This window comes from Mirounga leonina, unplaced genomic scaffold, assembly GCF_011800145.1.
Source record: "Mirounga leonina isolate KUSES-001 unplaced genomic scaffold, KU_Mleo_1.0 Mir_173, whole genome shotgun sequence".
Classification (NCBI taxonomy): Eukaryota; Metazoa; Chordata; class Mammalia; order Carnivora; family Phocidae; genus Mirounga; species Mirounga leonina.
Genome location: NW_023270447.1, coordinates 62,136,466 through 62,163,453, shown reverse-complemented (window position 1 = coordinate 62,163,453; position 26,988 = coordinate 62,136,466). Strand labels below are relative to the sequence as shown.

General features: G+C 50.3%; 1 protein-coding gene across 1 annotated transcript in view; it reads right to left on the bottom strand.

Annotated features, from left to right (window-relative positions):
- The window catches only part of HIVEP3 (HIVEP zinc finger 3), a 447,252-nt gene that overhangs the window by 72,841 nt on the left and 347,423 nt on the right, over positions 1 to 26,988 (bottom strand). Inside the window, exons 3-4 of the mRNA XM_035018861.1 lie at positions 20,194 to 20,623; positions 16,473 to 16,670 (exon numbers count right to left, since the gene is read on the bottom strand). The gene's annotated coding sequence lies outside the window, so the exon portion shown is untranslated. The remainder of the gene's footprint in view (positions 1 to 16,472; positions 16,671 to 20,193; positions 20,624 to 26,988) is intronic.

The following is a 26,988-nucleotide window of genomic DNA, read 5'->3' as shown; positions in this document are numbered from 1 at the left end:
GAACAGCCCGTCTTGCTTGCCTGGGCAGCCTCTGGTCCACCAGGGGGTAGTCAGTGACTGGACTACCCAAGAGGCCTACAAGTCACTGTATGGGCACCTGGCATGCTGCTTCTGTCCTCTTTCAGCTTCTGGGAAGAGCCTTTGGAGGTAGCTGATCACCCAACCCTCTGTACCTTGCCACCCACAGACCTGAGAGTCATGTAGCTGTCTATACTAAGTGCTTCGAGAAAGGGGCTCCATCCCATCCCCTGGAGGCTGCCCAGAGGCTGTCTCTTGTCCATAACAGCTCCCCTTCCTAAGACCCCTTAGGCTTCCCACATAATACGGGCTCTATGGCATGGTTCTGAAGTCCTCTTTAGGGGCTCCAGCTTGCATCTCTAGACTCATCTCTCCCTTTCTCCCTCCAGCCTGTGTGTTCTCATCACAGGGAGCTGTAGACTTCTCAGAATGCACACCGTTCCCATTGCCGCAAATGCCCCATCCCTCCTAGACATGTGGCAAACTCCTCAGTGTCCTTCAAACTCACTTGTGATAGTCAATATTATGTGCCAGCTTGGCTGGGCCATGCTACCTAGACATTATTCTAGATGTTTCTGGGTAGGTATTTTATAGATGAGATTAACATTAAAAACAGTAGACTTTGAGTAAGGCAGACACTCTCCAGAATATGGGTGAACCTCATCCCATAAGTGGAAGGCCTGACTAGAACAAAGACTGACCTCGCCTGAGCAAGAAGGAATTCTGCCAGCAGACAGACAGCTTTTGGACTCAAAATGTGACTCCCCTGGGTCTGCAGCCTGCTGGCCCACCCTGCAGATTTTGGATTTGCCAAGCCTCCATAATTGCATGAGCCAATTCTTTAAAATAAATCTCTTTCTCTCTCTCTAAATATATGTATTGACATCCTGTTGGTTCTGCTTCTCTGGAGAGTCCTGACTATATACCACCCCAGACATCAAACCCTCCAGCAAGATTTGGGTGTCCCTCTAACATTCAGTCAAATACCTCTGTGTGTCTCACTCTGTGTTGTAGTTTGTCTACAGATTTTTCTCCTCCAAAGACACAGGCTTCTTTTAGACCAAAGAGCCTCTCTAATTCACCATTACATCCTAAGCACCCAGCACAGTGGCAGACACACTAATAAATGGTGCTTAATAACTAATGCTTGTCCAAGGGTAGGTGAACTACTGAGAACAAGAAAGGACTACAGCAGGTGGCCTAGGGGAGTCCCACTGGATAAGAGGGAATCAGGTCAAACTCTTGAAAGAGATCCTGTAAGATGGGCCAGAGGACAAGATAACTAGCTCCCGAAAACCAGGCTCATAGAGCCACTTAGAAATACAGGTCCACAAAGGGCTGTTCAATCTAGGAGAAGACCCCAAGGGTCAGCCTATAACCAGTCCCAGCTTCTTGGGCCCCACCCAGGAGCTCGGTTTAATCCAATACCTACTGAATCCTGACCACAGGTTCTTGTCAGGAATTCTCACTTTGGGTTTTCCTTTTCTGATGACACCTAAGTTCCAGAAACACTTGGGGAATGCACTGTTCATGAGCTCCAAGGGAGCAGTTCTCTGCATTTTCTGACTTGCTGCCTGTTCTCCAAATCTCTCTAGTTCAGTCTTCATCAAGCAAGAAGATGTTGCCAAGTCTAATTTTTCTGAGGTTGATTTACAAAAAAAAAAAAAAAAAAGGTTCATTGCAATCCACACATCCTTTTCTCCATCCAAACTGAAACCAGACCAGGTGATTTTGAAAATTCTACCCTGGCAGAAGGCATGGACTGGAGATGCAGGGCAGGAGGTGCACCCTTTGAGAATCACCGCTCTGTGCTTCCCAAAGCTCCAAGCACAAGTCTCTGGTTGCCTAGGGCACTGTGAACAAATAAGGGAGCGAACAGACCAATGTTAAACTGAAAGGGTTATAACATGCAAATTCCTCCTTGCAGAACGAACTAGGTAGGACCAAGTGCCTTTGATTCAGGAAAAAGGAAAAGAGCCACAAGAAAAGATAAGCTATAGATTGACAGAGGGACTGGTGCTGCGAGAAAGACGAATCACATCTTGTGACAAGAGGACAAACTGAGAATCAACCAGGATAATTACAAGGCTGGGGGGCAGGGGCTGACATTACTGAGCTCAGGAACATGAAAAATGAATTCCCCAGGGCCTGGAATCACCCACCTAAGTACCTCCCTCCAGCACCCAACAATGCTAGCCCCTGTCCCCACCCTTCATCTTTGCACCTGAAAATATGGGCAGAGACCATGGAACCTTGGTACCTTTTTCCTTTGTCCAGAACCTCAGAAGACCCAATAGTGTTTCTCGTTTATCCTGCAGAAATGAGGCAGCCTCTGCCAGTTGCCAGCCAGCACCCATCTGGCAGGGTTCATGCAGCAGGACACGGCCCTGGAGGCTCTGGGGTATCTAGAAGGGGACGCCGGGGTGGCCTGGGAAGGGAGTGGTGGGAGGCAGCCAGGAGTGCGGGGTGCTGAATCATGTCCCCCCGAGCACCAGCCCTGCTCACTCTCCTGTGGGGACTGCACACTCCCTTCCCAGAACTCCCAATCCCTCTGACACAAGACAACCCTCTTCAAAGGGGTTTCCCAATAAGTTTGGCCCAGGTGAGTGATATCTCTTTCCCAAACAGGATGACACCCCTGCCCTCCTGCCCAGGGCATACACAATCCCCTTCTCCTATGGCAACAACAGTGGCCCATTCTCGATTGCTTACTACCTGCGCGGGGCTGGGCTCGAGCCGGTTTATACCATGTCCCCCCACCGAGATAATTTTCTCACGTGTCATATCTTTAGCCACAGATTTTAGAAGCAGAGGCTCTGTTTTCATCACCTTTATATTCGCTATGCCCGCCCCACAGGCCCTCACAGGTGTTTGTGAATGAACGAATGAATGAACAAGTGAAGTTATAATTGTGGGAGACCTTGGTTAATGAGGAGTTTACAGAAGTTATCTTAATTCCTTTCTGGAAAAAAGGGGGTATTTTCATCTCTGAAACTAGAGAGTATATCAATCTGTTAATGAATCGGATTTTCTAAATGTTGAGTGTCGCTCTCGTAAACATAACTCCAGCAACCTGCTGTGTTAGTGTCTAGTATAATTCACATACCATAAATGTCACCCTTTTAAATGCACAATAAAGTGGTTTTTAGTGTATTCATAAGATTGTGCAACCGTCATCACTATCTAATTCCAGAACATTTTCATCACTCCAAAAAGAAACCCCATACCCACTAGCAGTCACTCCACATTCCCCTCCACCGCCCGCCCCCCCGCCCCCCCGGCACCACAGTCTCTGGCAACCATTAATTTATCTTTCTGTCTCTATGAATTTGCCTATTCTGGACATTTTATATAAATGGAATCATACAATCTTTGGTCTTTTGTGTTTGGCTTCTTTCACTTAGCATAATGTTTTTAGTCATTTGCTTTAAAAATATCAGTATTTCATGGTGTTTCTCAACCCTGGGCCCCCCAGGGTTCTAAGGCCATAATGCCTGGGTGATATGCAGGTCAAAGCCGGCCAGCATGAGCCATCAGGACGGCATGGGGTCTGGTGGCGGATGTGTAGGACCGAGCGGTGTGGGAGTCAGAAGGTAGTCACAGCAGGGAAAATCTGGGGCTAGCAAAAGAACCAGTGGTTAGGAACCCATCTGTACTCAGAATGTTCCTTGGGGGGGTGGGGTGAGACCCCTGCGGTGTCCTCAGGAGAGCCCAAGGGAAAAGCTGCCTGCAAAACCCATTCTCTGATGGGGAGAGAGGTGTGTCAAGGCCACCAGTCCTGGGCCTGTCATTCTGAGTTTGAAGGGACAGCCCCATCTCTGAGGTGGCCTCAAAGCTCAACAGAAGGTGTGGGGCCCCAGGGCTTGCTGGTTCAGATCTTGGGGTGCAGAATGGACAGTGGCCCTTCTAACTGCATCACCACCCTCTCTAACCCAGGCATTCTTTTAGCTGGGAAGTCAACTCCTGGCAGGAAATCCCAACAGGCTGAGTGGAGCCAAGAACGCTTTGGTCTTAGGCAGTTTGTCCACGAATTGATTAATTAATTAACAGTTAATTCCCTTTTTGTGTGTTTGTTTGCAATTTTAACTTGCTTTATTCCACAGAGCATCTGATGAGTTAACAAACACAAAATAGGAGCACAAGTTAAAAATCACAAATCAACCCAGGGGCAGTGGAAGACGCAAGGTCTAGACCAGAGGGATAGAAGAACATGGATAAGTAGAGGAGAAGGCCCCACACAGTGGCTGTATCTGGGCCCCAGATTCAGGATGCAGCTTCCTGGCAGTGAGAGGAAAGAACAACACAGCTGCACATTCTCAGGGCCATCCTCTAATACTACCTGGGCTCCCATGGGCCAGGCCTGGGCTGGGTCTGCTGGCATCTAACATGCCAGGTGGGCCCCACCCTTTACATCATTAGCTCTTGTTTGGGAAACACCGCGCCATTTGGTGACCATCATTTCAAGTTTTGCCAGAAACACACACCATCTGTTCTATTATTTATGGGATACTTTCATTTACATTGACGAATGTGACTTGTTAAAACATAGGCTCCACCTAAGCAATAGGGATCATCGGTCTAACTCTAAGCTTTTACTGAGTCAAAGAAATTACTATTAACGTAGAGAAAATCACCCATTCTCCCCTAAAATCACCTCATGTTCTACTAGTGGTTTGTGTCCTGCACTTGAGAAATAAGCCCCCACCCCTGACTCTTGATGCATTGGGGCATACCTCCCTTATGGACAGCAAAGCTCCCCCTCACATCCTCCACCTGATGAAGTGATGGAGACAGTCCATGCACCAGCCCTGGTTTAGGGTCTCTCAGCAAACTCCATCAAGGGAAGGGCCCTTGAGCAGCATCCAAGTTAAAGTCTAAAGCCTATATGTGACAGATGAAGATGCTGGGGCTCAGGGAGCAGAAGGGACTTGTCCCAGATCACAAGGCCGGTGACTGTCCGTATCAGGAGCCTCCCAGTCTCACCTTCACCACTGCTCCACACGGATGGGTGAACATTTATATAACTGAAGACTGGAACTCACTGAAGGAGGATGGCTAATGGAGGCATAGGGTCTCACCCAGCAAGCCCCATGAGGGCAGGAACCATGTCTATTTTTTTCAGTAGGGTAAATCCCACACCCAGCCCTCTGCCTGGCACATAGCAGGTGCTCAGAAAACACGAGGGGGCTGTTACTGCCAGGTTCAGGAGGACGATCACTTCTTGGAGGGAGGGAGGGCCCTGGGCTGGTGCAGTGGCTTCCATCTGTATTTGCTGAAGTCTTTTTCAAGCGGGGTGGTAGATTTTCGGCTGTTGGTTATATTATTGCCTATTTTGTTGTCACTCTTTGGTTGAAATATTTTTTAAAATTTAAATATATTTGTTAAATACAGGAATAAATCTTTTTTTTATTATGTTATGTTAGGCACCATACAGTACCTCATTAGTTTTTGATGTAGTGACCCGCGATCCATTGTTTGCGTATCACACGCGGTGCTCACTGCACTAGTATCCCTTTAACGAGTATGGTTTTCTCTTCTGCGAACAGAACACTGTGCTACAGCTCAAGTGACCTTAACCGAAGAGGAAGAAATGACACCCCAGCTGGGGGTCTCCTCAGCTTGTCATCTCTCCCTCCACTTCCAAAGCCTAGGGTACTTGTTGGGGGGGGGGGTGAATCTGAGCACGACTGAGGCCTACCAGGGCAAAGGGGGCATCTCGAAGCTGTTCATGGCATCATTGGCGTAGCTCACATAAACCGAAGCGATCTGAGAAGATCACGGGCCACGGTTTGGATAGAACACCTTCAAACTTCCCCACTGTTCAGTTTTCATATTTTTTTCCAATTTTTTTTTTTTTTTTTGCCACCAGAATTTTATAATAAACATCCTCTGTACACACATCTTTGCAGACTGGTGCTATTGTTCCATAGGCCAGGTTCCCAGAAATGGGACCACGGGTCGAAGGGTATGTGTGTTTTGCGTGGGAATAGCTATGGGGCCTATTGTTTGCGGCATCTTCCTAAGAATGAGCCATGTGATTTTCACTCACTGGTTTTGATTCTGTCCTGAAGACACACCTCCAACCCCTCGTCTCCAGGACAATCCCCTGGATGGTTGAGGACAGTCTTCTCTTCCTTAGTTTCCTCAAATGTCCCTCTGATAATGGGGTTACATGTCCCCTGTGGCTGATCCCTCTGGGGTGAGCTCCTCCCCATTGAAAGACAGGCGGAGAGGGACAGAAGCTTTTCTGATCCGAGTAGGTAGGGTTCTGAGTCCTTCTCTTCAGCTCCCCCCAAGCCACAACAGGCCTTCCTGAGAAAAAGACCCACCAGCCAAATCCTACCCCCACGTAAGAAAATGGAGCTCATTCTTCAATTAGGGAAAATGCCAATGACTTCGGAGCTGGACAAATCTTCAAGCATCTTCGAGCTCAATGCCTTATTTTACAAATGAGCCCTGGAGGGCAATGACCAGCCCAGGTTCACACGTGGGGTGTGGGAGCTGGGAGCCGGGTCACCGGGGGGTGCTTGGCTCCAGCTCTCTCTGCCTGCTGGTCCCTAGGAACCGTTTTACTAGAAAGGCACAGTGTAAATATTTTGCTAAGGAGCCAAGAGAGGAAACTTACCCAGGCTGAGCAGCCCTGTGCTGGGCGCTGGCCACGGACACAATGCTCAATGAGGGCCATTATCTGGGAAGGGAGGGCTGTTTGTTCAGCTTCGGGACAGTGCCAGAGCCCGGAGCCACCACGCTTGCCACTCTGGCTGCCACACACAGAAGAGTCTCCTTGCACTCAGCAGACTCTGTGGTTATGCAATGCTGGGCCAGAAGGTTAACTCTCCCCAGACGGGAACCAAGCCTTGCTCCTTCCTGCCTGAGCGTGTCCATCTGAAAATGGTCAAAATTCAGGGCCTCCATCTTTGCAGAAAACATTCTCAGGCCCTGAAACGGCTGGTTTATTCCAAAGGGTGTAGTGAGTCCATCCGGCACATTCCTACCAAGGCCCTGGGCCCGAGCCACGGTGACTGCCCACTGCTTCCCAGGCATCACTCACGGGCCTCCCGGCCTGCTTCCCAAGAATCAGTGCTCCTGCCGACTCAGGCCTGGCACGCTCCTCCAGCCCCTCCACCTCTGTCAGTGGTGCTGGTCGAGCACCCCCCTTTCTTAAACACGAGGGCTACCACCCCGCATTCACAAAGCCTCCCCCAACCACCCAGCCATCAGTCCTGGAGCTCAAGGAGTGAGTTTTCAAAACAAAAGAGATCTTGGATGTAATCCCTCCAACTGCTCCATTTTCCAGACGAGGAAACTGAGGCAGGGGGGAGAGGGGCGTTGACTAGTCTGAGAGCAGACTGGGTCAGTGCGACTGTCAGTAGGGCTCTCTTCCCCTAGACTCTCGCACACCTCACATCCCAGACACTTCCCAGAACCCGACCACTTCCCACCGTCTCCACAGCCACCAGCCTGGTTGGCAACACCATCACCTCCTGGTGATGACATCAGCCTCCCAGCTGGTCTCCCGTCCTGCCCTGGCCTCCTGCAGTGTCGTCTCCACACACAGCGAGGGTGGGCCTTTCAGACCATGCAGCAGACCTCCAAGGACTTCTCAGTTATCTGCCCACCTCCTGTCCATCCCCTCTCCAGCCTCCTCTCCTCCTAGGCCTCCACCCCCACCCCTCCAGCCACACGGGCGCCCTCAGGGTCCCCCCACGTGATCACACCTCTGCCTCAACACTTTTCCCCAGAGAGCACGGTGCTCACTCCCTTAGCCCTCAGGTCTTCGCTCAAATGCCACCCTCCGAGGCCCACCCTGACTGCCTGGTTCCTTGTCTTTCCTGGCTCACCTCGCCACACATAAGGTACTTCACAGGAGTACAAGATAACACCTGCCTATTTATTTTACAGATAATATAAAATATACAGTCTGTGGCAAGGGGACAAAATGGGTGTCTATTTCCCCTACCACAGTGGAACTCCAAGAGGTAGGAATCTGCATCTTGTCACCTAGAATGGTATGTGGCACCTTCGGGTTAGGCATGGCTGGTTTTAAGGAGGATCCATCTCGGAGGATGGATGACGGTGATGGCGGTCCTCGTGTTGCTGTGCCAGAGCCCACGTGAGTCAGGAGTGGGGGGAGGGGACGAGTTTGGTTGCACAGGCAGGGTCAATGGAAGGAGAGGCTCTGAAGGCTCCAGGGAGGCCAGCTGAGAGGCTCTATGCTTAGGGCCTGATGGGGGGTGGGGGGGGACGCCAGACCCGGGCGTCAGTGCCTCCTCAGCCCGGCCCAGGCAGGGCTGCTGCAGAAAAGCCAATTCCCAGAGGCAGCCACAGAGAGGTGCCACTGAGGCACGGCCGGCCCTGCCCTGCTCTCGGGTACCTTGAGTCTACAAGTCCCCAAACCTCTCCATCACTTTAAAAGCTCTCCAGTGGGAGACTCACAGGCCCCGCCGGGCTTGGGGGCCTCCGCTGAGCTCCTCTGCACAGAGCTTTATTCCCGCGGATAAATATCTGCGGGGTGAATTAAGAGAGAGGTGGAAGGGAAGGGGCAGGAGCTAAGATAGACCCAGGAGAGGAGACAAAGGCTGGGAGCCACAAAGCGATCCCAAGGAAGCCCGCCAGCCAGAACCCAGGCAGAGACAGAACGGCTTGTCCCGACAGGTGGCACAGGCGGTTCCAGCTTGCACTTGCTCTCTCACACCTGCAGCTACGCTGGTCGGAAGCACAAATCTCCAGCAAACAGAGACTCGTGATTTCGGTTTTATTTTGATTGACTTTTTTATTTACCCACGGCACAGTTTCTTTGAGGTTGGCCGGTTTTATTCTAAAGAGGGGCCCTAACCATGTTCCCGGGTGACTGGCTGCGGACACCTCTCTTCCCAGTGGGCCCCAGACCATACTGACTCCGCTCTCCGCACATTTGTCGGACTCTTACACCAGAGCCTTTTCTTCTAGGGGCGTGTGTGCATCCCTCAGGCTCCGGTCCTTAATCCCCTGCATGTCTCGCTCGCATTTCTCACCCCATCTGATGAGCAGCTCCCACAGATGCACACATCACTGTCCTGCCCCGGAACGCCCCAGGCCCGTGTCTCCAGTGGCGACGGCTCAGCCTGGACAACCGCTGGCCTCTCGAATTCCATATGCTTAAGCACCCACCTCATCGCTTCCCCTCTCCCTCTGGGGGAGCCATTCTCCTACACTCCCAGGCTTGCAGTCTCAAAAGCACCCCACAACCCCACTCTTCTGCCCCCATACCACCCATTCATCCATTCCTAGCCATTCCCTCATTGGTTCAACACTTACTGAGCAAGCACCCTGTGTGACAGGCTATGCTGGGGTCTGGGGACATTCACCATGCCTGTCCCTCCGCCCTCAGTGGAACCTCCAGGACCACCCCAGGCCTGAAATTGTGAGAGGAAGCCAGTCCCACATTTGCAAGTAAGTCACAGAGTGATCTTGGGCAAAACTTGCCTTATCTGAGCTTTGGTGTCCTTCTCTGCTCTCAGGGAAGATTATCCATTCCTGCTTCTCTTCCCCCCAGCCTGGCGGTGACACTCACAGGTGATGTCAATCTAAAGAATGCTTATGATCATCACCTTCAACCATCCTGCAGCCGCCTTCTTCCTACAGACCATGGCCTTATCCCCCCTCCCTGCCTCCTGAGATTGGGCCGTAGAATCTGCATTTTAGAGAAACACTCCAGGCGATTCTGTTGTAGGGAGATGGTTTGTGAACCACACTTGGAGAAATTCTGGCTCACGAGATAAAGTTCAGACTCCCTCTCCATCCCCCCCAGTCCCTGAGCAGACCCCATCCTGCTTTCCAGGCACAGGTCCCAGTCTCTCGCAGGAGGGCCCTTCACAGTCACCAGGCTGGTCCGTCTGCTCACCAGCCTGAACCCAGAATTCTTCTCTTGCCATTTCCCCAGCACAGAAAGCCTTCCCGAGCTCCCTCTCTCTGCAAGTCTCTTTCCCACCCTTCGAGGTCCAACTTAAATGACTTCTCCTTCCTCCATAAAGGTCAGAAACACCTTATCGTGGGTACCCCAGTGGGCACATTCCCTGTCATTTCCCTGCCCCTCCTGGGTTGCTGGCTGGCTTCTCACCAGCTCACATCCGAGCTTCCTCTCCAGACTGTAAGCTCCCTGAGGGCCACTGTCCATCCTACAGATCTTTGTGTTCAACAACAATGCTTGCTGAGCATCTATAAACACCTAAACACACACGCAGGGGCACACAAAGGAGGAGGGGCAGAATTCCTGCACGAGGGATGCCCCCTGTGTAGCAAAAACAGAGGGTAATTGCATACCTGCCCAGAGTAGAAATACAGAGAGGGTATCGCAGGGTCCCAGAGCAAAGGTTCCTGATGTCATGGGGGAGGCGATGGCGGGGGGCGGGGGAGGGCAGAGAAGGAGAATCCAGAAGGAAAGAACTCAGGGTAAAGGATTAAAGTGTGAGGAGTCCCTCCTGCACCGAGTTGGGGAGGAGGAGGGAGAGGGATGGAGAACGGGAATGGGCTGGGCTGGGGAAGCTGAGCTGAGGAGCCGGGCTCATCCTGTGGGTCAAGGGTTGGCAGAGCCAGCCCGCCGCCTGTTCTTGTACATCAAGTTTCACAGCCACGCCCATTCCTTTACACACTGTCCATGGCTGCTTGCACGCAGCACACTAGAGGGAAGCAGGTGCCAGAGAGGCCGTGTGGCTCGCAAAGCTTAAAATAGTTACTATCTGGCCATTTCGGAAAAAAGTGTTGCTGCTCGCTGCCATGCACGTGGGAAAGGACCGGTGGATTTTAAGCAGGGGACAGCACGGTCAGATTTTTATCTTCCTATCCCTCTGGGACAATGGAGGGAGGGGCTGGGGCAGACAAGCTGGCAGGAAGGGAAGGCGGGCGGTTGGGAGGTTAGTGTAACTGTCCAGGTGGGGGGTGGATATGATACCACTGCTATTGTTTATCAAGAGATTTCTTAAGAGTCGCCTGTGCCTGCACTGGGCTAAGCCCTTTACACGTATTCCCTCGTCTGCTCTGCACAGCAACTGCAGTTTGTGTTGTTCTCCCTGTCTCACAGATGAGGCACAGAGAAGTGAAGCAACTTGCCCAAGGTCACACAGCTGGTAGGCAGCGGAGCCAGAATGCAAACCCAGCGCCAAACTCAAGGGGGCCATCAGTGCCAAGCTCAAGCATGTTTGCTGGTTGACAGATCCCTTTGAGCTTCCCTGAGAATTCACAGAACACAAACCCTCTACAGGAGAAAATCTTCCCTGAGTCGAGTCAGGCAGGAAGTGGGAGGCAGGAGTGTGGCTATTTTGGAAAAGCGACACGAAAAACCACGAAACTTCCTACCTGTCCCGTTTTGCTCCCATCTGTCCTTGGAAACAAGGCTGCCCCTCTCTTAGATAAAAAGGTGTTTCTCCCCACACCGTGGCTCTGCCGCTGGTGGTGGGAGAGAGCCCTAAGCTTAGCACACGTTCGCTATTTTTAAAGGACTATATAAACAAACAGGGCTATGTAAATAAGAAAAAAAAATGAGGTCACCCTTTTAAAATCTAAAAATGTTCTTTTTCGATGGGGTGAGCAGCAAAACCTCAGAAAGAAAGAACTGGTGCTTTTTTTTTTTTTATCCCTGAGAGGCCTTTTCCAGCCCATAGTCTCCCGAAGACACGGGGCCGGCCCCTCTCTTCCCGGCACCCACTAGGGAAGGCAGGCAGCCTGGGAGCCAGGACTCCTGGGTTATATTCCTGACTCTGCGGGCCTCGAATGCCCAAAGCTACTGCCCAACCCGAGCCACCACCTGTCTGGGACATTGGTCCCCATCCAGGTCACGCTTGGCATGCTGAGCCGGCTGTCCCCTCTGCCGTCCTGCTCCCTCTCCCCTGGCCCGCACCTGGATCTGCCAAGTGGCTGCAGGGGTCTCTGCCAGCTGCTTAGAAGCCATGTGTGTGTATTCCCTCCATATCCCCCGGCTCCCATGGCTCGCATTTCTCTGCACATCATCTACTCTCCCCACCTTCTTCCAGACCTCTTCTCCCAAGCTGATGGCTGGAAGTCAATAGGGCAGCCCTGGGAGAAGTGTTTAGGTCATCAACAATCGTCAGGAGACAGCCCCGTGTTGGCAGGAGCCCAGGAGGCTTCACTGTTTCCCAAGAACTTCTTCCAGCACTGAGCTGCCCCCCTGCCCTGTGACCCTCTCCCACCGTCAACAGCATGACCCTGCGCCCCCGCCTTCCACACCTTCCCCCTCTGCCTCTCAGCCCCAGCATCCTTGGCTCCGTAAAGCACAGAAATGAGAACCACCAGTATCTGCTGAAGGGGTGTCTTTCAAATGGGGTTCCATGAGATGTTTCAGAGGTTCTTCAAATGTCACTCGAGAATTTTATTTCAAAACTATAGTATGACTCCTCCTACATAAGACTGCCATGGGAAATGGGTCTGCACATTCAAACGTGTTCTATGGCACATCGCAGTAACACGCCAAGTACACACAGTAGGGGTGGCCGGCTTAACTTGGTTTGTGCAGAACTCAGACAAAAGCCTGGGTAGATCTTGAACTTTGGTATTAAAATACGTCTTCAACTAGAAAGACTGGAGCCCTTTACTGGGCATCTTTATGTTGCTGCTTCTTAAATTCGGGACTACACACATTCACATGAAACCACACAAACAAGTACGCTCTCAAACTTTCCGTGATATGAGAATACGGTATGTGGATTATCACAAAAACGTCATCACTGATTGTGGGCTTCCTGTCTGAGTGTTGTCATAAGAAGGGATTCAAGCAGTCGCTTGATAACTGTCAGTGATACAGACCAGAATTCCCTTCTGCTCCTTCCCCAGTGTCCACATAACATCGAACTGAAGATCATCCTGGGCTGAAGATAAGCTGTCAGAAGTCTGGTACCATTCACATCATCGTATAGATATGACTGAGAATTTTCTTAATACTGCGCAACCAAGCCAAGCAAAACAGAAGTAAGAAAGCATGTTAGATGTCATAGTTGGTAAGCGATAAAATGGTTATCTAGAAGAGAGGCCAGCAAAATTGTATAGAGGACCAAAGAGTAAATACCTTTGACTTTGCGGGAGAGGAAGTCTGTCACCATTACTGATCTCTGCCATCAGAGCAGGAGAGCAGCCAGAAATAATGTGGAAATAAATGGCATGATTTTGTCCCAATAAAATTTTATATACAGAACTCAGGCAACAGCCTGGATTAGGCCCACGGGCAGGAGTTTGTCAATCCCTGATCTAGACTCTGAGATTTCAGTGTGTTTATTGATGGGCTTTCATTATAAATAGATGTCAAAATTTTGAATTTAAATGATAAATGTATATTAATAAACAACCACTTGAATCTGTTTTATATTATTGGCATTCCATGGAGGATTTGACTTTTAACAATGGCTTCTAAGACCACAGAAGTTGGCAAACTACTAGCAGAGAGCTTAGCTGCTGAGAAAATGCTTTACAGCCTGTTTTCAAATTAGGTTCATCTTGACTTACTCAGAAATCAGGTGTAGTCTGGAGAGAGCCCCGGTCCAGGGCCCTAGTAAAGTGGGAGGCATGACTCCGCATCTCCCTGCCCTCGAATAATCTCAAACATAGCTGTTCCCAAGCTCACATGTGTGAATGGGCCTCCGCAGCACAGGGGAGTCAGCAATGCCCCCCGAAGGCCGGCATGCAGCTGGCTCCTACCTGGCACACCCACCTGCCCAGGCCTGAGCCCTCTACCGTCCTCAGGTGTGATCTGTTCCAGCCCCCTCCATGGTGGCTGGCAGAGGCTCTGCCAGCCGCGGGTCCATGAGCACCTGGACGCTCCAGAAGCCCTGAGTCAGCACCCCATTAATCACAGAGGCTTTTATTCCCCAGGGAGAACACAGGAAGGGGCGGAGACCAGATTTCTTGCTGGAACTGACGGGGCTCATTTCCCTCTAGACCAGTCCCATCCTTTAGCGAGTCTCCCACGCAGCTAGCACAGCCCACATAGACAAAAGGAGAATTTAGCAGTGAAGTAGGGGAGGTCAAATGCCAGGTCTGGGGAGGATCCCCCCACCCCCCTGCCCACACCCCCGCCCCATACTCCCTTGACGGTCCTCCCATATCTATTCTTGCAACCCTCAGAGGTTTCTGTTTCCAGCCAGGTTCAAGTATTTCCTGCACACCTAGCTAAATAAACCCAGTGCCCTGAGACTACTGGCAGAGGAGACCCACAAAGGCTGTGACATATGCAGAAGGAAACAGCCGCTCAACTGAGGTGTGAGATATCCCAGGGTACCAAGGAAGGGGACCCATTCCTTATGGTGCTACTAATTCCTATTAAAATGTAGACACTCCTGGGAAAGGGTCATTCTTGAAGCTGTTATTGCTTTTCTTCAGGAAGCATCTTGGTGGAGAAGATAGTGCTGGGTCTTTTGTGGCCCGAGGCTAGGCTCCTTCTCGTGGTGTGACCAGCTTTAAATCACTGAACCTCTCTGTGCTCGGTTTCCTTATCTCTGCAAGAAGGACGCCAGAACCAAGATTCCCTTGGGTCTGAGTGGTACTCAGGCTCGTCTATAAAGTGCCAGGCCCCATACACAGTGTTGGTCGCTTTACTTCCCTCTGGCCCTTGGGGACCAGATGGCCGTATCAGCTGCTTAGAAGCCATGTGTGTGTATTCCCTCCATATCCCCCGGCATCCCCCTGCAGCAGCCAGGAGGGCAGAGAGCTGGCCGACCCACCTGCAGGAGTCAGAAGAGCTGCCTCCCACCTGGGGAAGTCCCTGCTATGTGTCCAGCACCATTCTAGGGGCCTTCCCTGTATCTGCACAGCAACTGTGTGGCAGGCACCAGCCCTTTCTCATTTACAAGCGAGAAGGATGAGGCAAGGTGACCAAGCAACTTGCCTCCTAAATAGCAAATGCCTCACGAAACCGGTAAGTGCCAGAGCTGGGATTTGAACTCAGGAAGATCCAGCGTCTCCACTATGAAGCACCCCATCAAACCTCTCCTCTCAGAGGGAGGCACAGATGCTCAGTCCTTCTTCCTCAGAATCCAGGGGTGCTTCCTCCACCTCGGCTGGAAAGCCCTGGTCACGGCCTGGGTCTAGTGGACCCATGTGGTGTGTCTGAGCTGTGGGCAGAGGCCTGGGCCCAGCCACCCCGTGGTTCAGGCAGTTACAGTGATGCCATCTTAGAGAGCTGCCTGAGGCCCTGCCCTCCTCTCTGTAAGCAAGAAGGCACGTGGAGGAAGGGGATGAGGCAGCGTTCATGGCATCCAGGCTGCCAAGCCCCCTGGCGACTCATAACCAAGCGCAAAGACCCAAACACAGGGTGAGCATCACCAGAGCTCCAAGAAAGAGGCCCTGGAGCCCCCAAACACTGGCTGCATCTGAATCAAAATACAGATTCCTGTAGCCCCAATCCTGAGAATCTGGTTCAGAGAACATGGGTGGGCCGGGGAATCTACCCCCTGCAACCTACTTAGGTGATTCTGATATACCCCAAAGCCAGACAAAACATCCAAAGACACATTCCCAGCCCAAAGAGCTCTAACCCCACACAGCTAACATGAACCACCACCTGAACCTAACCTGGAACCACAACACATACCTGAAGAGCCAACTACATAGACACATAGACAACTCTACCGATGCAAGGGCCCCTCCCCAGGCACATTCAGTCAGCATCTCTGGAGGTTGGGGCGCTGCTACCGGAATTTTTAAAAACTTTCTGGAAGATTCTAACGTGTAGCCAGGCCTGAGAACCCGACATCCTTCCAATTCCTCACCACAGGGAGGGTCCTGAAGAGATGCAGCTCAGTCTTCAACACCCACTATGCTCCTCTGAGTAGGGAGGGGGTGGCCAGGGGGCTCCTCAGGCCAGAGCCATCAGAGGAGCCATCAGGCGGAGAGGGGGGCAGAGAAGACGGTGGCCCTCTGGAGTGTGGGCTGGCGTGTGGGGAGGGCTGTGATATCTTGAGAAGAGGTGTTGCCAGGGACAGAAGGGAAACTGAGGAACTAGGAAGACAACTGGGGGAGATGAGGTGGGGCAGGGAAAAATCCTGGCCCTCAAGGTCTCTACTCCTGACCAAGGAAGTCCTGAGGATTTCCCATTTCCACAGAGGCTCAAGGAAGGTAATAATAATAATAATAATAATAATAATAATGATAATAATAATAATAATTTGAAAGAGGAATACCAAGCTCATGCAAAAAAGACCAAAATGGTGCCCCCAGCAAGCATATTCAATGACAGCCCATTTCTTTTTTTTTCTTTCTTTTTTTTTTTTAAGATTTTATTTATTTATTTGAGAGAGAGAATAAGATAGAGAGAGCATGAGAGGGGGGAGGGTCAGAGGGAGAAGCAGACTCCCTGCCGAGGAGGGAGCCCGATGCGGGACTCGATCCCGGGACTCCAGGATCATGACCTGAGCCGAAGGCAGTCGCTTAACCGACTGAGCCACCCAGGCGCCCGACAGCCCATTTCTTACCTGTGCTGAAGGCACCACTTTCGATGACCAAAACTAAAACACTGTTCTCTTTGGAAACCAGCGTTCATGTCCACTTCCGCTGCGTGGCCTTCCTCTCATGCTCTGCTCTGCCCTCTGGAAGGGAGAGCTGGCCTGGCCAGTATCTCTTGAGGCTCCGCCATGAACTAGTTAGAGGCTGCCAGGTTGGTGCCTTGAATCCTGCAGGGGACGGTTGAAAAGTACGGTCAAAGAGTTTGCTTGGTCAACTTCCTCAGACACAGAACAATCTCTGCCTGGTTGCAGGAGGCCTAGGCCCCCACAGCGCCTCCCAAGCTGCTTGTCCTGGGCTAGATCCCCACATCCCCTGGGGAGACAGCATGGCGAGGTGGCCCTTGTGCCCTCTTGTATCTTGCCCATGGCACCTAACTTCTCAGAGCCCCTATTTCTCCACCAGTAAGTAGGCAGAATTCCAAGATGGCCCTCAAGGTTTCCTGTCCCCCTGGTGCATGCATGCTGCATAATCCCCAGGACCGTGAATATGGTGCACTTTACTCTCATAATTAGGTTATGTTATAGGGCATGGCTGATCTCAAAACAGATGGTTCCATGGGCTCGACCTAACCAAAAAAGTCCCTTTTTTTTTTTTTTTAGATTTTATTTATTTATTTGAGAGAGAGAATGAGATAGAGAGAGAGAGAACATGAGACGGGGGAGGGTCAGAGGGAGAAGCAGACTCCCTGCCAAGCAGGGAGCCCGATGTGGGACTTGATCCCGGGACTCCAGGATCATGACCTGAGCCAAAGGCAGTCGCTTAACCAACTGAGCCACCCAGGCGCCCCAAAAAAGTCCTTTAACAGCAGAATTTTCTCTGGTTGGTAGCAGAAGAGAAAGTCATGGAGATTAGAGTCAGGAGGATTTGACTTGTAAGTTTGCTGCCTTGAAGATGGAAGGGCATGTGGAAAGGACTGGGGTCCACCTTTCGGGGTTGAGAGCGGCCCCCTGCTGACAACCAGCAAGAAAACAGGACCTGAGTCCTACCTGGAATCTTGGATTGTACCTGGATTCCCACAACAAGTGAATGAGCCTGGAAAAGCAGAACCTTCCCCCGAGCCTCAGGATGAGAGCTCAGCTCACAGGCACCTTGATTTCATCCCTGAGCAGAGAATCCAGCCTCTCTGTACCAGGCTCCCCACCTCTAGAACCGTGAGCTAAGAAATGAGTGCCACTCAGTTTGAGATGCTTTGTTTTACAGTGAGGGAAAACCAATACCACCAGCACAAGTGATTTATATTCAGGCCTGGGAGAAAATTAAATCCAACAAGTAGACCCAAGAGCACATTGTACTCCCCAAATCACTAAACAGCGCATTCAAGGCCAAAGGCGGTCTGGCTTAGGGCAGGGGCTCAACCATGATTACCGGTCAGTGGATGAATGAGCGAGCACCAGTTTTTATTAGTCAACTTGCTAAGAATGGCAAGTGCCTCCCAGGGTTCTCACGATTCGGCGTTCATGGTCCCACAGCGTGCCCAGTGATCTAGGTCTGGAGTAACCTGCCCGCGAGCCTGGGGCACTGTCCCCTTCCTTCTCTGGGGCACTGTGCTTTTTACTAGCACAGCCTTGGAAGAATTAGTCTTCCGGCAACCACATCCCACTGCGGATTCCTCCAGAGCGTGCATGTAGCCAAAGCCACCGTGCTGTCCCCTCGCCGCTGTACCTGCTGCTCTAGAATCCAGCCACCCCGCCCCCCACCCCAGGGCAGCATCACATGACCACACAGGGCCTCCGTCTATCATCTCCCGATTCTGTCGTCCAAAGCATCTGAATTTTTCACCACTCCTTGGTGTTCATCAACCACCCGGCTCTGATAGATCTCAATTATTAATACAAACAGCTGTGCTCCATCCCTCCCCGTGTGGAAGCACTCATTTCTTTTTTTTTTTTTTTTTAAGATTTTTTTTTGTTTTAATTTATTTAACAGAGAGAGAGACACAGTGAGAGAGGGAACACAGGCAGGGGGAGTGGGAGAGGGAGAAGCAGGCTTCCCGCTGAGCAGGGAGCCTGATGTGGGACTGGATCCCAGGACCCTGGCATCATGACCTGAGCCGAAGGCAGACGCTTAACGACTGAGCCACCCAGGCGCCCCGGAAGCACTCATTTCTTAAAACATGCCATCCTCTGAACACAGGCCACAATTCCCCAACTCTGAGCCTTGGCTACTGCTACCGCCCTCCCCCTCACAACCATGCCTACCGGGCCAACTCCTGCCCGTCTTTCCTCAAAAGGCTCCGCCAGCCCCCCGACAACTGGATGTAAGTCCTGCCTCCCCACAATACCCAGAGTACATTTGTGGTGCCTCTTAAGATAAATAACAATGGGGGCGCCTGGGTGGCTCAGTTGGTTAAGTGGCTGCCTTCGGCTCAGGTCATGATCCTGGAGTCCCGGGATCGAGTCCCGCATCGGGCTCCCTGCTCGGCAGGGAGTCTGCTTCTCCCTCTGCCCTCTTCCCTCTCATGCTCTCTGTCTCTCATTCTCTCTCTCTCTCAAATAAATAAATAAAATCTTTAAAAAAAAAAAAAAAGATAAATAACAATGCCTGCTATGCACAGAGACTCTGGGAGTCTTGCAGGCCCTGTGACTGCTCACACCTTGGCGGGCTCAGTCCAAGCCACTCCCCACCCCTGGAGACTGGGACAGGGTCTCACGCACCGTTGGTGTAGAACAATTCTCTGTAGAACCTCACTGGGTGGCTCATTCATTGAACAGATAACGCATGCAGCACCTATTTTGGGTCAAGCCCAGTAGTAAGTGCTGGGCACGAAAGACTCAAGATTCAGTCCCTGCCTTCAAGGGGACCACAATGGTGGGGGAAGGGGCCAGGAACGAAGGAACGCAGAGTCTCGGGTTAGAAGTTTAACTACACCCTGAAGGCATAAAGAAAAGAGTGGTCAATTCTGATGGTGTCTGAATGTATGAGAGAAAGAGAGAGTATTTCAAATGGTAAGAAGTGTAGGTAGACAGGAGACCCCAAAGTGGTGGAATGTTTGACAAGTTGCATGCTGCCTGTATGGCTGGAAATGAGGGGGCAAGAGCTGATCAGGGGGAGAACCTGGTATACTGAATGGCCTGGACTCGATCTCACAGTGGAGTGAGGCCACCAAATCATTTTAATCAGTGAGGTAATGCGGTCGGGACCAGAGGTGTGGCTGGAGGGGAGGACCGGATCAGGTGGAGGAAGGTAGCCACTGCCCCCCGCCCCCAACCCCACCAGTGGGGCCAGCACCTCTCGAGCACCACTCCTGGCCTCCAGCAGCAGGTGAGAGAGCCGGGCGGACACACCTGCATCCGGATCACCAGGAAATGTTACACACACTTGAGGTTCTCCACGGCAAACGGAGCCCATGTGTTTACCTCTTCTCCCCTCAACACCAGTGAAATAAAGAGAAATGTTCAAGTAAGAACATCTCTCGGGTAGCACCAGCTGGCCAGCAAGTCTGAGGAAAAGCAGACAAGGAGGAATGATAGAAAATCGAATCAAAGCTAAGCCAGCTTCACCCACCGGGGGCAGGCAAAGGCCCACCTGCCAAATCCCCAGGGAATCCTGCTCAGAGGCAGTGGGAGCTGGGGGCAGGGCCCGCTGGCTGGAATTACTGAAATCCAAGGATAATGAGTGAATCCTTTGGGTTTCCAAAGAGACCAAAGTAGGAAGGAGCGGAGGACAGAAACCACCTGCCCCACACCTCACCGTCTTCATTAGCAGCCCTCTTCTTCCAGGAGACTCTAGCCCTGACAGATGGCTTGACTGCTCATGACAGAAACCTCCTGCAGGATCCATCAGTCCGTCAATCAATAGTTTGTATCCTAAGATTCTTTGAGTCCCTTGCCTTGCCTCAAAATTCCCCCTCACTCTTTCCCTCAGTCCCAGCCTGTTGGATTGTATTCCTTGCACGATCCTGATGAAGCTCCACATTGACGTATCCATTTTCAAGGAGACTTTCAATCCTCAGCAAATCCCGACTTTGCCTGCCTTCTCTGGAGATGCCAAAGCTCCATGGAGGTGATGTTGCCCCTTACCCAAGTGAGCAGCTTTTGTCCCAAAATTTTGAGAATCAAATTGACATTGGACTTGACGTCCTCATCATTAACTGCCAGAGGGCAACAAAGACTGCAGAGCTCTGAGGAAAAAGGGTTAAAAGATCCGTTACTCCGCCCCCTCTCAAAGCCAAAGAGAGAAGTACTAAAAATAGCATGCCACCCACTTATCTCTTCTTAAAACAATTACTCAAGGAATTACTACAATAAAATAAAAACCGTATCAGAATAAGTAATTCAAGAGAGCACAAGACAGGATACACAGGAAACAGTGATGAACAATAAAGTAGAAAAATGTACAGTCAGATCTAAGCCAATGTTGATAATAATGGGCTCATCTCATTGGGAATTAGATACCATTTAATTCTTGACATTAATCAAGAAGCATGGGTTTTAATTTCTTAATTTAAGGGTAACCATTTCTAGAAAATGAAATAAGATATAGATGTTTTAACCACTGTGTGTGAGTGGGCAGGGGGACAAAAAATTCAATTAATTAATTCAGTTAATTAAGCATTAGGAAAGGGACAGCCAGACAGGAAAGGAAAAAGTATCTTAATGAAAATACATAAAATAAGCCCAAAACATATCAATAAATGTTACTAAATTAAATTATTCTATTTTAAGATAAGAGATTAGGTTGAATGGGAAAAAAAAATCCAGCCATATGCTGTTTGGAAGTGATACACTTAAAACAAATTGACACAGGTTGAACTCAAAAAATGGCAAGGAGACATAACAAGCAAAACGGTAACAAAAACAAGGTAGGAAAGTTAATATTAATATCCGACAAAATGCCAAAATGTTAAATAGAATAAAATGGGACATTTTAGATTGCTAATGGGTCTGTTTCTCCATGAAGTCACAAAAATCATGAACCTTACCTTCACCCTGAACCACAGAACCATAAAATATATGAAATAATATAGTTTTAGGACCACAAGGAGAAGACACAGACAGAACAATATAGGTCTTAAACACACTACTCTAAGTCTGATGGTACAAGTAACTGCCAAAGAAAAGTATGGAGGCTTTGAAGACATAGTTTGAATGCTTAACTTCATCTAGATGCAAGAAGCAGAGAAAACATCTTTTTCTCAAATGTCCTTGTAGCAGACTACAAGAAAATCTCAAATTCCAACATGTATACCACAATCTCCCGTTCCCAATGCAACAGAACTAGAAATTAACAAGCAGCAAAAAATAAAAAAAGTAAACTATGCACACAATTTAAAAATGCTGTTCTAAACAACTGGAGTCAAAGAGGCGCAAAACTATAATTGTAGGATATTTATAAATATGCGACATTGAGAACCCTGCTTTTTAAAAATCTGGGGAATGTAACCAAACTGCTTTTGGAGGGAGATACAGACCTTAAATGCTTTTATGATAAAAGAAAGACGGAAACCAAATCAATTAAGCATCTAACCCAAGAGGCTGAGAAAAGGGGGAGAATAAACAAAATAGTCTATCAGTAAGAGAATGAAAAAAGCACAGCAACCACCCCAAAAGACATGGACAGCTACAGACTGGTTCACTGAGACCAGCAACAGGGACAAACCGCTGGCTAATCTGAGCGGCAGCAAAGAGCCAAATCGCAAACAATGGTTAAGAAGGGCGATGCAAACATGTACGCGAACAATTTAAAAAAAAATCAAGAGAAATTAATACTTCACTTGATGTCAATGAATTTGAAAACCGATCATTTCCTAGAAGACTATAAATTGTAAAAGTGAAGAAGAGGGAGGAAATCTGACCCAGCAGTGATGTTAGAAGAGACAGAAGAGGCTGTCGAAGATGGAATGATAGTGGAGGAAGAATGGATTCTTTAAATAAGAAAGCTGTGACATCTTCAACAAGTATTTATTAAATGCCTACTATGTGTTGGGCACTGTTCTAGGCCCTGGAGATTCAGCAGTGAATAAGACAGAAAACACTCCTGCCTTTCTGGATCTGCGGCTCTAGCCAGGGAGGATGAGCAGTTAACCTACAACAGGTAAAATAAATGGTTTGCAACAAAATGGGACACAGAGTGAGGGAAGGTGGAGGATTCTATTTTAAATAGGGTACGTGCCCCATACGTACACAAATTTATTTGGATTAAAGAAATAAACAAAACATAGAAGCAAATCCACCCCTCCCTCTCTGACAAAAAGTAAATGAAAATGTCTAATAAAGATATGTAAAGATGCTTGGACTCACTAATAATTAAAGGGATATAAGTTAAAGTCAATATCAATTCTTCCCCATTTGATGGGCAAAGAGGAAAGCGATTGTCACCATCAGTGCTGGAGAGAATAAGAAATTTATGTCAACCCAGCAGCTTCCCAAGTGCACACACAAATACACATCTTACACAAACGTACACACAGACGCACCCACACATGTGATCACTGCAGCAACATTTTTTAACAGTGAACATGGAAACAACCTTAATATCCATCAGCAGGGAACTGGTTTAATAAGTAAGTGATGACAAATCCACCCAATGGAATAGTAATGGGACAATAACTTTTCTTAATTAAAAATAATTATACACTCCTACCAATAATAGGACTCTTCGTGGCTTGAACTATGTGTTGACCATGGGGTTCAGCCCTTCTCCCGGGCAATCTCCCTCCCTTCCCCCACAGCCTGCAGGATGGAAGGCAGGACTGGGGCCCCACTTTGCACACGAGGCTTAGCCAAGGCTAAGAGACCTGACAAGTGGTAATCTTTGGGGTGTCTGACCCAGGAGCCCCTACTCTTAGCTACGGCACACAATTCCTGTCAATGGAATGGTGTGAGAAACGGGGAAAGGCAGCATCGCAAGACATACAACTGTCCGTGTAGCTGTGGGTGCTGTGGACCTGGAAGATAAACACCAAGCTGTCAGCTCCTCTGACGGGTGGGACTACGAAGGGATAGGGTTTGGAGCATGCATTTTCTTCTTTATACATTTCTAGACTGTTCTTTTTATCTTTTTTTTTTTTTTACAATAAGCATGTTTATCACTTTTAAAAATTAAGGATTGTAATTTTAAAATGATATCAAAATGTCTTCCCTTTAGAACACAGCTGAACAGGGAAGCCCTATTAGGGCAAGAGGGGCCCATCTGCAAGGTGGTGCCCACCCAGGGCAGGAAGGACTCTTCTGCCGCTCCTCTGCAGGCCCCACCCAAAACCTCAGGGAGGGAGGGAGGGAGGGAGGGCTGTCCTCCCCACGCCCCACCCTCCCTGTGGAACCAAAGCAGTGCAGCACGGCCTCTGCTGGCAGGTGGAAGGCGCCCCACATCCGGTGTGGGCACTGGGGTTGGCATCACCGTAGGGGAAGTTCAGCGGTGAAAGAGTTAAAGAAAACCCCCAGATGCCTGCAGGGGCCAGCGTCTTCCCAGGGCTGGTGAGGCAGCCATGGGGCTGGGGCTCCGGCTCCAGCACCGGACTGCACACCCTACTCCCAGGGAAGGCCCTGCTGCCCTCCTGACACACAGCCTGTCCCCCCACTGTGAACGGGGCATCTGCAGATGGGGCTGGCACGTGGCTCAGCTGAGTTTGATCTGCTAAGGGTGGGGAATTGCGGGATGAATCTTTCCATTTGTATTTTCATTTCTGCTATCATGGCTGTGGGTCGACAAGAAAACATGCACGTCCAAGACACTGGGACACACATGGCAGAACCACATGGCATAATCTTGGTGGGTCATGCTGGGCTCCTGAGCAACTGGGAGGGGACATGGGGAGAACTGTTGGCATGCCTCATTGACCCCACGCCACGCAGCATTGGTAGTGCAGAATGTTGGCCCAGACACCAGCAGGACTTGGGTTCAGACCCTGGTTTTACCCATTAATAGCTGTGTGACCTCAGCTGAATTACTTAACTTCTCTGAGCCTCACTTTCATCATGAGTAAAAAGTGAAAAACATCACCCGTGCCTGGGCTTGTGGTGTAGATCAGAAGAGACAGTGTTGTGTGAGATGTGGCACAGGATCAGCATGCACGAGGCACCCTTCTCCACTTACGGTGGGAAAACATCCACGCTGCCCTTCTTCTGCCCATCTCGCCGCCTACAGATCCTGTTTCGGGGTTGGCTCTGCAAGGTTCCCTGCCTTCTTCCCTGTGGCCAAGCTTGGGGCTCTCATTTTCCTGGGGTATTCACCTTTGCTTCAAATGCCTGCCCTTCTGTCTGAGAATGCTGCCATTACACTGGGCAGCTCAGAGGCCACTTCTGGATCCTTCTTGGCTCCTGGCTGCCTTCTCCAGACCAGAGGCTGCTCCCTCCCAGGGAGTAGTGAGGTGTCCCAGACAAGGAAAGTGAACAGGGAGAAAGGCAGTGGAGCTCAGAGCCTTTGATATGGACAAGACATGCTTTGAGAATACCCAGAAAATGTTTTCCAGTAAAAGCAGGGTTTTTAAAAATAGAGGATGTGATACATTTCCATTTGTACTGAGGACAGAAAAAGAGGAATGCCAAGTGCAGGATAATGGATTCTGTTTCGTGATCGGCAGGAATATCCGGGCCCCTAAACTGTATTGGCATTAGGCAGAAGAAATATTCAGTTTTCAGGCACTGCAGGGAAGGGAGACACTGAGGCACACGGAGGGCACCCAGCCCAGGAGTCCAGGAGACTAGAGAGCGGCAGGAAGAGGAGGTACAGACGAAACCCCGAGGTGCTGAGCTGCCAGGGCCCAGACCAGGGGTAGAGGAGTTATTTCCTGCCATACCTGGCCACGCCTTGTGGGGGCCCTCTTGCACCAGAAGTCTCCCTTCACTGGTACAGTAGAAAGCCCACCGGATTGGCCCACCCGTGGGGTCCCGCTGCATCCAGCTAAGTGACCTTCCACAAGGCACCTCCTGTCACTGGGCTAGACCACAGGGTGCAAAGGTGAAGACACCTGGCCCCTGCCTCAGGTGTCACGGATCTAGTAGGGAAGATGGGCCAGAATATCAGGGCTTATGGCCCTTTCTCCCAAGGAACCCCAAACTCGGGCTGCTTCCTCCCAAAAAGGGCTCATAACATCTTCCCCAGTTTGTAAAGACAGAAGGGAGAGGTAGGCAAGGAAACATTTGTTGAGAGCCTACTGAAGTTGTCCCTACATTGCCTTGCCGTCACACTGATGCTACGGGCAGGCTCCCCCGCCACCATGTGACAGCCACGGGAATGGAGGTTTAGAAACCAGAGATATGGGTGGGCAACCTTGCACAGCAGGTCAGCCCCAGGCTATGGTGGCAGACAAAACTGGGCACCTCTAGTCTCTGCCACCATGTAGCCTCAGGTGCCACTTAATACTTCAGGTCTTAGTTTCCCCATCTCTAAAACGGGCCATGTAAGAATTAAATAATACAGAGTCGACTTGCCAAAACATGACCTTCTTGCTGTTCCTCTTTTGGTTATTTCTGATCATCTAGCTTTACTGATACTCACAAGGATGTCTGTCTTCTAAAAGAAGAAGATTCCAGATCCCATAACAAGAGGACAAAGAAAAAGAAGAGGAGGTTGAGATCCCGGGAGACCCCAAGGAATGCAGAACCTCAACTGTCGGCCCACCTTCAGGAAGGGGTTAGTAGTTAAGGCCCACTGGGAAGAAGCAAGCAGGATGTGTGTGTTTGGAGGGTGGTTGCCATGTGTCCCCACCATGACTGCCTCCTTAGCGAACAGGGGAAGCCTGGTGACCCGGGACCCGCCAGGGACCAAGCCAAGCTTCTGGTCCCAACCTGCCCCCACACCTGCCCAGTGCCGCCCCTCCCCCACCCCCCAGTTCAAGGGCTCAGTCAGACAGAAGGGGCTGTGCTAAAGGAAATTGTTTGCTACAGAGCCTTCTGGGTCTGCTCTGTTCTTCTTCCTTTTTTTGGACTCTGTGGCTGTTTGAGTGGGTACCTTTTTCCATAGAGAGTTTCCACTCCATCGGTTATTTACGTTGTCACCACCTAGATGCAGGCTGTTAGACCCGGTGAACCGGGTCAGGCCTGTGGGGCCCTTCTCAGTTGATCGGGGGTGTGGAGGGCCTGGGTCAGCCACTATTCCGGGGTGACCGGTGGGTGGGAGGAACGGCCTCGACCCCCGGCAGGGCTACCTTTCATCTGCTCCGTCCCATTAGGAAGACATTTCCCTGGTGGGATTTAAGAGCACAAGCTCCTGGGTTTGAATCCTTCCTCCTCTGCTTCCCAGATGTGTGACCAGGGTCAGGTTATTTACCTAGCCTCTCTGGGCCTCAGTGAACTAGTTTGTAAAGTGGGAATAAAAGTAGCACCTACCTGGCTGGATGTTGGGGAGACTCGATCAGTTCATGCACATAAAACTCTTAGAACAGTGCCCGGCCTAAAGCCTCAGTAAGTGTCCATAAATGTGGATGAAGTTCTTTTTTCTGTCACTCTTGCTAAGACCCAGTGCCCGTCCCCTCATCTGGACCAACACGTAACAGGGTCTGATCCGTCCTCCTGAGCTCACCCTCTCTATAAGGCCAGATAGACT